This window comes from Lynx canadensis, chromosome B1 (genome assembly GCF_007474595.2).
Source record: "Lynx canadensis isolate LIC74 chromosome B1, mLynCan4.pri.v2, whole genome shotgun sequence".
Classification (NCBI taxonomy): domain Eukaryota; kingdom Metazoa; phylum Chordata; class Mammalia; order Carnivora; family Felidae; genus Lynx; species Lynx canadensis.
In genome coordinates, this window is record NC_044306.2 from 168,750,717 (window position 1) to 168,765,994 (window position 15,278).

Here is a 15,278-nt window from a genome sequence, read left to right on the forward strand (position 1 = left end):
TGCACTAGTAAGTGACCTTGAAGATAACCTTTGTGTGCCACAGTTTCTTTATGTATAAAATGGTGGTTATAACACTGCTTATTTAATAAGTCTGATGTATGAATTAAAAGAGTTAAAACACATAAAGTGCTTAGGACTGTGTCTGGTATATAATAAGGCTACATAAATAGTTTCTGCTAATTTTTATGGGTCTTACATAATATGTGAGGAGGAGAGAGTTAAAGTATCAAATTTATGGTAAGCGAATAGGATATTTCAGAACTAATTGCAAACTAGGCATAAATACATCACCACAATCTTAGTTCCTCCATTAAGAGTCTTGAAACACATAAAATTGATAACATGGAATTGTTGGTCAAAAATTTAGTCTATTGTTAAGTTCTTAGAATCCAGCAGAAGACCTTATCTTTTTCTTGGGCAGTGATCACAAGCCACGAGGTAACAGTCTTTTAAAATGCCTTCCATAGACATTCAATTTCAGGTAGCATTGTGTTATTATAATTAGTAGAGTATTTATATGATAGTTTCCTTTTTTTCTGAGTATTTGGGAGACACCACACTTTGGTTTCCTGATTGCGGTTGATATTCACTAATTTTCCAGGGACTTTTGAGAAATTAAAATAGGAATATGGACAAGGATTCTGGATGCCAAATTCATCAGCTGTAATCATATTATTCTAACAGCTTTTTCTATCATTAGTGGTTAGTAGCAAAAGTTTTGAAGTCAGACTTTTTGGATTTAAGTCTATTTCTTTTACTAGCTAAATGACCTTGTACCGATTAGGTAAACTCTGTTATTTGTTTGTTTGTTTATTTATTTATTTAGAAACTATTTTCCATCAACCTTATTTCCATTTTGTTTGCCTTTGTGGAAGAGCAGCTTAAGACCACTCAGTGGTTGTTCCAGCCCATTCGGTGGCCTGAGCAGGTGGAGCTGCAGCCCGGTCTTCAGTGGTAGGCTGAGTGCTCTAGCCTTCAGTGGGGAACTGCTGAATAGGCCCAGCGTGCACCTCCATGCCTTTAGACCAGTCTGCGACTTCAGGATGAGTAACAGTGAACTCAGGAGCTGGAACAGTCCGTTCAGCCTCAAAGTCCTCCTTGGTCACAGCCTTTTCAGTAGCAGCCTGCTCGTCCTTTTCAACCTCTTCAGGATCTCTGTAGAAGTAGAGAACAGGCATGACCTCCCATGGGCATTCACAGGAAACGGTACCACATATGTGCAGAACTTCCCAAGCAAGCACCCACCACATCAGACACACTCTTGTTGTTGCAAGGGATGGCAATGCCCATATAACACACAGGAGAGTCTGTGTTACACAGAGCGATGGTAAGCAGGTGAACATAGGACGTTTGCAAGAGGCTTGTGGTCAGCTCTGGGATCAGTAGCCATCAGAAATCTCTTCCCTTGAAGGCTTCCTGGATCTGGTTAGTGAAGGTTCCAGGAGTGAAGTGACCAGCAATAGGAGTGGCTCCAGGAGCAGCAGCAAACTTCAGCACAGTTCACTGGCCAGCATTCCTGGATCATATGGCACTGACATCAGCTGGGTTTTCAATGGCGACGATGGCACAAGCTACCATCAGAAGCTTCTCCCAGGTTCTCTTCAGATTTATAACATAGATACCATCACTTTTCCATTTGTAGATGCACTGTTCCATTTGGAAGTCAAGGTTGGTGTCACCTAAGTGGGTTCCTGCTGCAAAGAATTTGAGGACATCCTTCATTTGTAGGAGGGGCTCCAGGCATTGTAAAAGTTTCCCTTTAAATTATGACATGAACACAAAACACTACATGGACCCCTCCTTGGGTAGCACGGAAGGTGTAAATTCTGTTTTAATTCTTTTATATATAAAATGGAAATAATGGTACCTACTTCGTAAGGCTGTTACAGGAATTAAGTGAGGTAATCATATAAAGCTCTTAGAAAAGGGCCTGGCACAAATTAAGTGCTAAAATTGGCAAATACTATTGTTTTATTTTTAATAGACTTTGAGATAGTTCCACAGCAACTATTGATTTGAAAGAGTAGAGACAACCTATTAATGTAAAATTTATTTGTTTGTTTGTTTCTTTCTTTCTTTATTTATTTATTTATTTTGTGGTAGTGTTTAAAGGTAATATGTGCTTTAAACAAGACTAGAGGGTTACTTTATCTTCCCTTTCAGGATGACTGAAAATGTGATTTAGATCTCCCAGATGGAACAACATTCTCCCTAATAATACCTGAGGGAATTATTTTAACTCTGGGCATTAAGACCACAGAAAGATTAATAGTGAGAAATCAGTTCTCTCAAAAAAAAATGCTCCATACTTAGTTATTTGACAGCAATAAGTTTTCCATTTTTAGTTTAATTAACATATTATATGTATATATAAACACACACACACACACACACACACAAGTGGAACCTAGTCAGGAGTGCATCAGGTAACATTATGAATCTAGTTCCTCCTCCTTTTGGTTGAACTATTCCTATCTTGCCCTCAAGTCTATCATGCAGACATTTTTACCCATATTGGTTACAATTATTTCCTGTGTGTGTGTGTGTGTGTGTGTGTGTGTGTTTAATTAGACTCCATATTGAGTGAGGGTGTGGAGCCCAACATGAGGCTCCAACTCATGACTCTGATATCAAGACCTGAGCTAAGATCAAGAGTCAAACACTTAACTGAGCCACCTAGGCACCTCAGTCACAGTTATTTCTTGATTTCTTTTTTTTTTTAATTTTTTTTAACGTTTATTTATTTTTGAGACAGAGAGAGACAGAGCATGAACGGGGGAGGGTCAGAGAGAGAGGGAGACACAGAATCTGAAACAGGCTCCAGGCTCTGAGCCATCAACACAGAGCCCGAACCGGGGCTTGAACTCACGGACTACGAGATCATGACCTGAGCGGAAGTTGGACACCTAACTGACTGAGCCACCCAGGTGCCCCAGTTATTTCTTGATTTCAATGTTAGAGCTTGTAGACTTATTGTAGAGTTCTCTGAGACTGTTCAAATTTCAGTCTACACTGTAGAATTTGCCAGTTGGTTTTATGGCACTGTTGGGATTCTGTTGTGTATAATTGTTACTATGCAAAACTCTGCTACTTCCTAATCTAGTGCCCTCAGGCAAGTGTGTCTCCATCCCCTACCTCTAAATGAAGTTAATAACGGTACTTAGCTTATAAGGATTAAAAAATTTAACATTGTTAAAACCTTTAGAATATGACTTAGCACACAGTAAGCATTATATCAATATTTGTAAAATAAGAAAAGAAAAACAAAGATGTGTAAGACAGAATATAGACCCTAAAACATTTGATGATAGGGAAGTGACAGTGAGTCTTCCAATTTGGGGGGTGACTTGAGGTTCTTTTGGTTTGTAAGGTACCAAACCAAAGGCCTTCAGTACAGGAAGATCTACACTGGTTGATTTAAGGGGCATAAAACTGACTTTAACATATACAGAAAAGTAGATTCTGAGCTACTGGTACAGGTGAAGGAAGCATTTAGAAGCGATGTAGACAATCCCCTAAAGAAAGTGGTCCTCATGTGCTTTCAGGGCCAAAAAGTCAGCACAGTGCCCAGGGGTATAAGAAAGGAATTAGAAACCAATCAAAAAACCTGGGAAAGTGTTCCAGAAATGCAATCGGGCATTTCATGCTGGTCTATTGTAAAGATCCTGGGCAAACCATTTAAGGTCACAGCGTCTTGGTTGCTTCATTTGCAAAATATGTGCATGTTGCTACACGTTTACATTGTAAGATTGTTGTAGGGATTACATGATAGGGAATGTTCCTGTACTGTGTTCACCGTAAAATTATTAAAATATTAATGGAAGTGCCATTCAGGCACCCCTATATACCATATATTCTTTATGCATTCATCAGTTGATAGACATTTGGGCTCTTTCCATAATTTGGCTCTTGTTGATAGTGCTGCTATAAACATTGGGGTACATGTGCCCATTTGAATCAGCAGTTTTGTATCCTTTGGATAAATACCTAGTTGTGCGATTGCTGGGTTGTAGGGTAGGTCCATTTTTAATCTTTTGAGGAACCTCCATACTGCTCTCCAGAGTGGCTGCACCAGTTTGCATTCCCTCCAGCAGTACAAAGGTTTTCCCCTTTCTCCTCATCCCCACCAACATCTGTTGTTTCCTGAGTTGTTAATTTTAGCCTTTCTGAAAAGTGTGGGGTGGTATCTCTTTGTGGATTTTATTTGTATTTCCCTGATGATGAGGCTTTTTTTTTTTTTTTTGAGTTGACAATGATAGCCACAAGGCATTTATTTACACTTGCCTACCCCAGTCTCCCTGGGACCAAATCAAAGGTGACTGGCCCAGAGAGTCTGCTGACCTCTGAATACCGGGGAGGCCCAATCAGGCCATCAGCAGCCCTCAAGGGCCCAGTACCAGATGGAGGGAGCCATGTACCATTGGTACTCCTTTACCCCTCTTCCCTCATCCCCAAGGGGTTTCCCTAGCCTCACGGCCTCTGGAGGCTGGCTCACTCATGTGTGGCTGTAGCTCCTGATGGCCATGGGCAGGCGGTACACTTCTAGGTTGATAGGGCAGCTGTAGTGTGCCTCCGGGCAGTGCTGCCACCAGGCTGCAGCACATCACCATGCTGGGACCAAGACTGCTGTTACCACTTGCCCCAATGGTGGTGGTGGTTGGTAGTGGGGGGTGGGTGGGTGATTCTCGGATGCTTTTCAGTAAATATTCATATAGAACTGTAAATGTATTTTCTCTTCCTTATGATTTTCTGAATAACCTTTTCTTTAGCTTACTTTATGGTGATAATATAGTATGTAATACATAGAACATGCAAAATATGTGTCGACAGTTTATGTTATTGGCAAGACTTCCAAGCAAGAACAGGCTATTAGTACTTACATTTGGGGAGCATGGTCACTGCCCAGTCCCCAGGTTGAGCGTGGTCGCCGCTCAGTCCTCAGGTTGTTCAAGGGTCAACTTTATTTCAGCCTAGACAGTTTGACATGACAAAGCCACCTCAGTGAATTACCTTGATTGATTCTCAAATATTGAACTGACTTTATAATCCTGGGAGCAGTCCTCCTTGATCGCAATGTTTAATTATTTAATATAATATTCAACACAAATTTAAAAAATTTAAAAATCATTTAAAATAACTTTAAAATAGTTTAAAATAATTCCTAGATTTTTTTTCAAGAATTGATATTTCTTCCTTGGATCAAAATTCACAGGTGAAGCAATTCGCTGAAATTTCCTTTGTGGAAAGATTTTTAAGTACAAAGTCAAATTCTTTAATAGATATAGACCTATTCTGATTATCTCATTTTGTTTTCTTGAGTGAGCTTTGATAGTTTGTCTTTCAAAGAATTTTTCCATTTCATATGAATTCAATTTATTGGCATAATTTTCAGAATATTCTCTTACTAACCTTGAATATTTGTAGAGTAAAGATGTCATTTCTCTCATGTCAGATATTGGCAATTGATATCTTTGTAGTTCATTTTTTCCCCTGACTAATCTAGATTTTTCCAAGTTTATTACCTTTCCCCCATTTTTTTGATTTTATTTATTTTTCTCAATTTCTTCTTCGTTCTCTGTTTCATTGATTTTCACTTTGATTTTTATTGTTTCTCCTTTTCAGTATCTCATCTATCTTGCTTGGTAAATGCTTTTTAAAGTAATATATGTTTTGTTATTACTGGGCAGAGTGTTCTGTAGTGTCAATTAGATTAGGGTGATTAAAAGTGTTACTCGAGTCGGGCGGCGGCTGCGGCAGCAGCAGCAGCGGAGGCACCCCCGCTGTCACAGCCTCTGCGCTGGTGCAGCCACCCTCACTCCCTCTGCTCTTCCTCCCTTCGCTCGCACCATGGCTGATCAGCTGACCCAAGAGCAGATTGCTGAGTTCCCTATTTGACGAAGATGACGATGGTACCATCACAACAAAGGAACTTGGAACCGTCAATGAGGTCACTGGGTCAGAGCCCAACAGCAGCCGAATTGCAAGATGTGATCAACGAGGTGGATGCTGACGGTAATGGCACCATTGGCTTCCCAGAAGTTTTGACTATGATGGCTAGAAAAATGAAAGATACAGACAGTGAAGAAGAAATTCGCGAGGCATTCTGAGTCTTTGACAAGGATGGCAATGGTTACATCAGTGCGGCAGAACTACGTCACGTCATGACAAACTTAGGAGAAAAACTAACAGATGAAGAAGTAGATGAAATCAGAGAAGCAGATATCGATGGAGATGGGCAAGTCAACTATGAAGAATTCGTACAGACGATGACTGCAAAGTGAAGACCTACTTTCAACTCCTTTTTCCCCCCTCTAGAAGAATCAAATTGAATCTTTTTACCTCTTGAAAAAAAAATTCATTTACTCATTCTGTTTCTATATAGCAAAACTGAATGTCAAAAGTACCTTCTGTCCACACACACAAAATCTGCATGTATTGCTTGGTGGTCCTGTCCCGTAAAGATGAAGCGCTACACATCAGTTTTACGATATAAATACTTGTACTACCTTAACGATAAAGAAGCACTTAGTGGACTCCTTGCAGTTCCGTTTGCTAATGATTACTACACTGTTTGGGCTGGCCAGTTTTTCATGCATGCAGCTTGACGATGGAGCACAGTCAGGCCTTTGTATTAAAAACGAAAAATGAAAAAACAAATAAAAAAAACCTGTTTCAAATGGGTTCTAGTTCAATTTGTTAGTATAAACTGTCATAGCGGGTTTACTGAAAACAAACCTTTAAAACTGGTTTACCTCAGGGTGCTGTGCAGAAAAATGGGTGAAAGATAAATAGACCGTCTAGACGCAGCCCCACAGAGCAGGACAGCCCCCTGTACTTCCGTGCGCCCCCACCCGTGGTGACAGTGACACATCCTGACGGCATCCTGTGTGTGTTGGTTTAGCGTTGTCCGCATTGTACCAGAGACCGAGATGGGTGTCGGGCTGTCACCATTCACACAAATTTTTAAAAAGAAACCTTTACCAAGGGAGCAACTTTGGACTCTCTGTTTTTAAAACTTCCTGAACCCGACTTGGAGCCAGCAGAGGTAGGCTGTGGCTGTGGACTCTTCAGCACAACCATCAACATTGCTGTTCAAGAAATTACAAGTTAACGTCCATTCCAAGTTGTAAATGCTAGTCTTTTTTTTCCAATAAAAAGACCATTAACTTAAAAAAAAAGTGTTAGTCAAAGCTTTTTTGTTGTTACTAATACTCTGCTGACCTGTTTATCAATTACAGAAAGGTGTATGTTGAAATTGTCAACTATAGTTGTGGATTTGTATATTTCTCTTTACAGTTACATCAGTTTTTGCATCATATATTTAGAAGCTCTGATGTTACGTGCAGAAATGCTTAAAATTGTTACATTTTAAAGAATTGATCTGTTCATCATTATTATGAAATTAATCTCTTTATCCCTATAATATTCTTGCTCTGAAATCTTCTCTGATGTAAATCAGCTTTCTTTTGATTAGTATTAGCATGGTGTAACTTTTTCTGTCTCTTTTTTCAACCTGTGTCATTATATTCAAAGTAATTTTCTTTTAGGCAAATTAGTTGGGTCTTGATTTTTTTTTAATTTATTTAGTTTTTATTAAAATTTATTTAGTTTTTATTAAAATTTATTTATTTACTGTGAGAGAGACAGAGACAGCGCAAGAGGGAAAGGGGCAGAGAGAGAGGTAGACAGGGAATCCCAAGCAGGCTCCGCATTGTCAACGTGGAGTCAGACGCAGGGCTTGAATTTACAAAACCATGAGATCATGACCTGAGCCTAAACCAAGAATCAGACCCTTAACTGACTGAGCCACCCAGGTACTCCAGGTCTTACTTTTTAAATCCAATCTGCAATTTCATTTAATTGGGTAATTAAGAACTAGTTGATTCTTTTCTTTTTTTTAATTTTTTTTTTCAAAGTTTATTTATTTTTGGGACAGAGAGAGACAGAGCATGAACGGGCGAGGGGCAGAGAGAGAGGGAGACACAGAATCGGAAACAGGCTCCAGGCTCCGAGCCATCAGCCCAGAGCCTGACGCGGGGCTCGAACTCACGGACCGCGAGATCGTGACCTGGCTGAAGTCGGACGCTTAACCGACTGCGCCACCCAGGCGCCCCCTAGTTGATTCTTGATGTATACAATAGTTGTTACGTGAAGTCATCACGATCACTGGATTAGTGAATAACCTAAGTATCATTCCTTTGGGAAATACAAAGTTCTCTCCTAGAGGCTCTGGCTATAACTTATTTGTTAGACAATCAATATATAACCTTGTTTCATGTGTGTTTCTTGTTAGAGATACCTTACTGAATATATATTGTTGATTCATTAACATTGAGCTCATAAGCAGCTCATGCCCAGATGAAATTTGTCTAACACACTCATTGTCATGGTAAGGCACAACCTTCTTATGCTTAGGAACACTACATACGTTTTGAGTATGGTGCTTGGGGGTCATTTTAAATACCAAAATCACCAACCATAAGCACAAAAAATGGAAAAATGTGGCACTAAGTAGACTACAAAAAGGACATTTGTTCATAGTAGGTGAGCTGAAACGAGAAGGCAGAGTGTTGCCTTGTTTGACTTCATCTGTGAACTTGCATGTCTGGCACTTACATTTTTCACTGCTTTGCACAAGTCCATAGATTACTGACTAGAAAAAGACAGCAAATACTGATTTTGGGTGTTAGAAATAAATTAGGGGCGCCTGGGTGGCGCAGTCGGTTAAGCGTCCGACTTCAGCCAGGTCACGATCTCGCGGTCCGGGAGTTCGAGCCCCGCGTCAGGCTCTGGGCTGATGGCTCGGAGCCTGGAGCCTGTTTCCGATTCTGTGTCTCCCTCTCTCTCTGCCCCTCCCCCGTTCATGCTCTGTCTCTCTCTGTCCCAAAAATAAATAAAAAGCGTTGAAAAAAAAAATTAAAAAAAAAAAAAAGAAATAAATGTTAGTAAGTACACAAATTTGCAAATACAGAATCCGCAAATAATGAGGATTGACTATACATTTAATGTGGTTATTGAATATGATATTTAAATCTATCATTTTTCTTGTTTTTATCCTATTTGTCCATTTGTTTTTCTTCCTTATTTTTTTGTCTTCTTCTGTATCATCCACATTGTTAATATATCTTCCTGGATTATTAGATATAATTGTTTTTTTAATCTTAAATTTTGTTTACTGGTGGCTTTGGAATTCGTAGTATATACTTTTAATATATAAATACCAATATTCATGTGATATTATAAAACTTCATACATAGTAAATGTATATTTTCATTTCTCTCTACTGGGCTTTTATGTTATCGTTGTCATGAATTTTACTCCTATGTATATCATAAAGCTGACAGTAAATTGTTATTATTTAACCCTTTAACAAGTTGAAATAGAAAAAAAGTTTTTACCGACATAATTACCATTTCTTATGTTCCTTCCTCATTCCTTTTCATGGACACAAGTTTTTATCTGGTATCATTTTACTTCTCCTTTAACATTTCTTTAGCATAGATCAGCTGCTGATGAATTCTTCCAGATTTGCATGTCTGAAAGTATTTTCATTTCACTTTTGTTTTGAAAGATATTTTCCATGAGTAAAAATTTTATATTGATGAAGTTTTTTTTTTCTTTCTGTTCTTTAAAGATGTCACCCATAGCTTTGTAGCCTTATTGTTTCCATCAAGAGATTTGACATTGTACTTAGCAACTTCTTTCTACATATGTCTCCAGAGGCAAGGGAGATAAAAGCAAAAATAAACTATTGGGACTTCATCAAAATACAAAGCTTCTGCACAGCAAAAGAAACAACAAAACTAAAAGGTAACCAACAGAATGGGAAAAGATATTTGCAAATGACATATCTGATAAAGGCTTAGTATCCAAAATCTATAAAGAAATTATCAAACTCAACACCCCCCCCAAAAAAAAACCAAATAATCAATTTAAAAATGGGCAGAAGACATGAACAGACATTTTTCCAAAGAAGACACAGATGGCCAACACATACATGAAAGATACTCAACATCACTCATCATCAGGCAAATACTAATTGAAACCACAATATCACCTCATACCTGTCAGAATGGCAAAAATCAACAACATAAGAAACAAAAGGTATTATTGAGGATGTGGAGAAAGTGGAACAATTCTGCACTGTTGGTCAGAATGCAAACTGGTGGAGCCACTCTGGAAAACAGTATGGAGTTTCTTCAAAAAGTTAAAAATAGAACTACCCTATGATCCAGCAATTGCACTACTAGGTAATTACTCAAAGAATGAAAAAATACTAATTCAGAGAGATACATGCACCCTGGTGTTTATAGCAGCATTATCTACAATAGCCAAATTATGGAAACAGCTCAAGTGTCTTTTGACTGATAAATGGATAAATGTGTATTTACACACACACACACACACACACACACACACACACACACACATAGAGGAATATTAGCCATAAAGAAAATGAAATCTTGCCATTTGCAATGACGTGGATGGAGCTAGAGTATTATGCTAAGTGAAATAATTCAGTCAGAGAGAGACAAATACCATATGATTTCACTCATATGTGGGATTTAACAAGACTAATGAGGAGAGAGAGAGAGAGAGAGAGAGAGAGAGAGAGAGGCAAACCATGAGACAGACTCTTATCTATAGAGAACTGAGGAGAAGAGAAGTGGGTAGGGGGATGGGTTAAATAGATGATGGGGATTAAGGAGTGCACTTGTGATGAGTACTAAGTGATACATGGAAGTGTTAAATCACTATATTGTACACCAGAAACTTATATTACACTGTATGTTAACTAACTCAAATTTAAGTGAAAACATAAAAAAAAATTAAGTAATTTATTTTTCTTCCTCTGTGTGTCTATTTTCTCTGGCTGCTTTCAAGGTTTTTCTCCTTATTATTGGTTTTAAGTGGTTTTATTATAATGTGCTTTCGCTTAATTTTCATTATGTTTCTCTTTCTTGAGGTTCATTGAGCTTCTTGGATCTCTGAGTTCATAATATTTATCAAATTTGGAAAATGTTTAGTCATTATTTATTTAATGTTTTTCCTCCTTTTCTCTTTTGCATTTACATTTATTCATATATTAGGCTGCTTGATATTATCCCACAGCTCACTGATTCTTTATTCTTTTTTAAACATCCTTTACTCTCTGTATTTCATTTTGGATGGTTTCTACTGCTATTTTCAAGTTCACTAAGTTTCTAATTTTCCATTCATCCCTGCAAGGGTAGGTTTAATTTCAAATATTGTAGTTTTCATCTCTAGAAATTCAATTTGAGTCTTTTGTGTATCTTTGATGTCCCTTCTAAACATGTCCAATCTTTTTGAACATATGAAATACAGTTATGTAACTTTTAATATGCTTACCTACTATCTCCACCATTTGTAGAATTTCTGGCTTTTTATACATTTTCTTCTTTATAGTCTTATTTTTCTTCTTCTTTTCATTCTTGATAAGTTTTGATTGGATGCCAGACATTGCAAATTTTACCTGGTGAGTGCTGGATGCATTTATATTATTAGAGAAATTTTGCAGTTTATTCTTAGATACAGTTATTTGGAACTGTTTGATTCTTTTACATCTCGCTTTTAAGCTTTTTGTATCAGATCATGGGAAGTTTGGCAAAAGACTTCTGAGTATGCCATCTATACCCTGTGAATTATATCATCATCCACTCTGGTTAATAGAAACAGGCAACTATTTCAGTTCTTGTGTGTGTTCCAGAGATTATTTCCTCTAATCCTTTAGGTACTTCTTTTCCCCAGCCTTGGATAATTTCCTCACAGGCTTGTGCTGATCAGAATCCACCTTAAGACTTGAAGTAAAATGTCTTTAGGTCTCAAGAGTACTCTCTTTACCAGCTCTTTGCTCTCTGGTATGCCTTCTTGCAAACTCTTGCCCAGACTCTCAGCTCTGTCTCCTCAACTCAGGAATATGGCAAGTTTCTCTGCATGGGTTCCCCCTTTTCTAAGCTGTAGTCTGGAACTTCTCTGTGTGGTAAGCTTGGGGAGTTTCAAAGTTCATTGTATTTTTTCCCATTGCTCAGAGCTCACTCTTCTTCATTGTCAGATTTCCAATGACTTGAGACCTATTTCTAATAGGTGGCTAAATCCTTTCCCTAATACTTTATTTTGACCAGAAGCAAAAGAAGTCCGGCATTAATGTTTTAATTTTATTGGTTTTATGGCTTTGTATTTTGCTTATAATTTTAATTTTATAGTTATACAATACCTATGAACATAAGGACTAAATCACAACTTCAATATTTTTGAGAAACAGAATATAATTACTGAAGCTACCTGTGGGATGAGGAAGGGGGAGAGAAAGAATGTCTTTGTTCTTTATAAGGTGTCCACATATTGTTAAAATTGTGAAACACAGGTTCAGTTTGAAGCAGAATATGGTATCAGTGTGTTTTAGCCTTAAATGGCTTTATATTTTTTAAATGACTCCTTTAATTTGTTGCCATGCTATTTGCGTTAGAATGCCTTCCCACACTTTTTACTTCTGTGGCACTTGTAGTCCAGACATGCACTTTTCTGTGTGGGGTATATTATCTATAAATGCTAGGATTTTCACTTATAGAGACTGAGCATTAAAAGCACATGCCAGATTTAACACATAAGGTAATGAAACTTTTGAGATGGCTGGTAGTATACTGAATAGGAACAACTTAGGCGTATAGAAAACCATGGATAGTAGGAAAGCAGAGAAACACCAGTAAAGACTTCATCCTTACATTTTCCAATTCCTGATCCCCTATCGTTGGTAGGTTGTCATAGCCATGAAAAATGGGAGAAAGGTAGAGAAAATATTGAATCATCAGGATTTATAAAACTGTTATGGAAGTTTCTTTCATTGATTCTGGTTTAGGACAAGATATTTACTTTCATTGTATTGGAATATCCATGGGAGTAGCAACTATGTGTATCTTGTATCTTGTTTACTGCTGATACCAAAACTTAGAACAGTGTCCAGAACAAATGCTCAAGAAAAAATATGCTGAATATTCTAGAAATCCCAGAAATAATATCAATACAATTTTTTTCAGTTGAAAGAAATCAAAAGTATCTGTGTCTTCTCTAATTACTTTTAGTTCCCTACGAGGCCAAGACTAGGGTAAGTGGCATCTGTAAAACACGCCAGGAGCAACTGACAGACATACTAACTGACCTCTAGTTGAGTATTGCTGCTTCCATTAAGTACTGGAAGACCCAGACTATAAGTTCCAAGAGCAAACAAATTATATATCTTTTGTTTCTTCCTACAATCTGAGGGCCTTAGTACCTGTGTGACACATATATAATAGATTCTCAATACAAATGAAAAAATTATTATTTATGATATGAGATGACTACAAACCATCCTGTGATCCTGAAGGGAATCTGAGGGAGTTGTTCCTTATCATCCATTATCAAGAGAGAAGAGTAGAATTCAGATACAAGATGGATGAATCCAAACATAGCAGTGGTGTAAGAAAGGGAAGGATTATTTTTCACTTACTATATATGTATATAGTTTCGTCCTACTCAACACATGCTTCTACTTAGTTTCATTCAGCATGTTCTTCATCATCTTATCAATTCCTCCAAATATATTAAATTTAAATCTTGCCCTTTAAAGTACTCATTATTTTCCATATTGATTGAAAAAGTGACCTTGAATAAGTCACTTAAATGTTTGATTCCTATGTAGGCCACTCCTATTTTCCTCCCTAGGGTGGCATGCGTATTAATATTTGAAATGCTCTATCTTGTATTTGGTCTGGCCAAAGGGCCAAGATGACTTTGATAGTTGATTAAATTCCAATGACAGTCACGGTGAAGAGAAAAAAGGGTAACGCAAACAACCCGGTGGTAGAATTTCAGCAGAGAAAAGGGCATGTCAAAAGTTGTGTTAAATTATAAAGGATGAATTAGATGTGGTGAAAAGAATAGGGTCTTTCATCTCTACCTACCTATCATCTAGTCTTTCATTAAACAAATATTTAATGCCTACTACGTGATAGATACTTCTTGAGGTAGTTTTTTACACCAGTGAACAAATGATTTCTGCTCCCATCATACTTCCTTACATTCTATCAAGAATGGGAGCAGATAGAAGTGAAGACATATAAAAGAATGCAGTAATCCCCACTTATCTATGGTTTCACTTTTTGCAGTTTCAGTTACCTGGGGCCGATCATTGTGCAGAAGCAGATGATCCTCTTCTGACATATTGTCAGAAGGTGAATAGTAGCCTAACACTAGGTCATGATGCAGGCATCATTCACCTCACTTCATCTTAGGCATTTTATCATCTCACATCACAAGAAGGCCAAGTACATCACAATAACATATTTTGAGAGAGAGAGAGACCACATTCACATAACTTTTATTACAGTATATTGTTATAAATGCTATATTTTGTTATTAGTTATTTGTTGTTAATCTCTTAATGTGCCTTATTTTTAAATAGAACTTTATCACAGGTATGTACATATAGGAAAAATATAGTGTACGTGAGGTTCAGTACTACCCACTGGTAGTACTGGTTTAAGGCATCCACTGTTTTTTTTTTAATTGTTTATTTATTTTTGAGAGAGAGAGAGAGAGAGCGAGCAGGGGGAGGGGCAGAGAAAGGGGAGACAGAGGACCAAAGCAAGCTTCATGCTGACAGCAGAGAGCCCAATGCAGGGCTTGAACTCATGAACCATGAGATCATGACCTGAACTGAAGTCTGATGCTTAACTGACTGAGCCACCCAGGTGCCCCTCCACTTGGGGGTTTTGAATGCATCTCCCACAGATAAAGGAGACTACTGTAGTAGGCATAATGAATGAGTGCATGAATGAATGGATGAATGAATGAATAAATGAATGAACAAATAAATAAATTATATTTTATGGTATGTTATAGGATGATATGGGCTTCAAGAAAAAGAAAAATAATAGAGCAAGATAAGGAAGTTTAAGGAATGATAAATGAAGGGATTGCTAACCGCAGTTTTAAGTAGGTGAGATTTGAACAAAGGCTTGAAGGAGCTGAGAAAATTAGATGTCTGTGGAGAGACCTTCCAGGAGGAAACAACAGCTAAGAAAGCTAAGACCCATGGCTGGAGGCTGTTGGTTTGTCAATGTGTCCCAGTGTGGCTTGGACAGACAGGGAGAAAAGTTGAAAAGAAAGTGAGGGAGAAAACAGGGAGCCTGATTATATGCAGCCTCTTAGGTCATTGCATAGAGTTTGGTTTTTTCTTAGGAAATGGGGAGCCACTTCAGGGTTCTGAGCAGAGGTAT

General features: G+C 37.8%; 2 pseudogenes; one reads left to right on the forward strand and one right to left on the reverse strand.

Annotated features, from left to right (window-relative positions):
- Positions 1 to 881: 881 nt before the first annotated feature.
- On the reverse strand, positions 882 to 4,610 carry LOC115513083 (annotated as a pseudogene).
- A 1,143-nt stretch (positions 4,611 to 5,753) lies between these two features.
- LOC115512681 lies at positions 5,754 to 6,345 on the forward strand (annotated as a pseudogene).
- Positions 6,346 to 15,278: the final 8,933 nt, after the last annotated feature.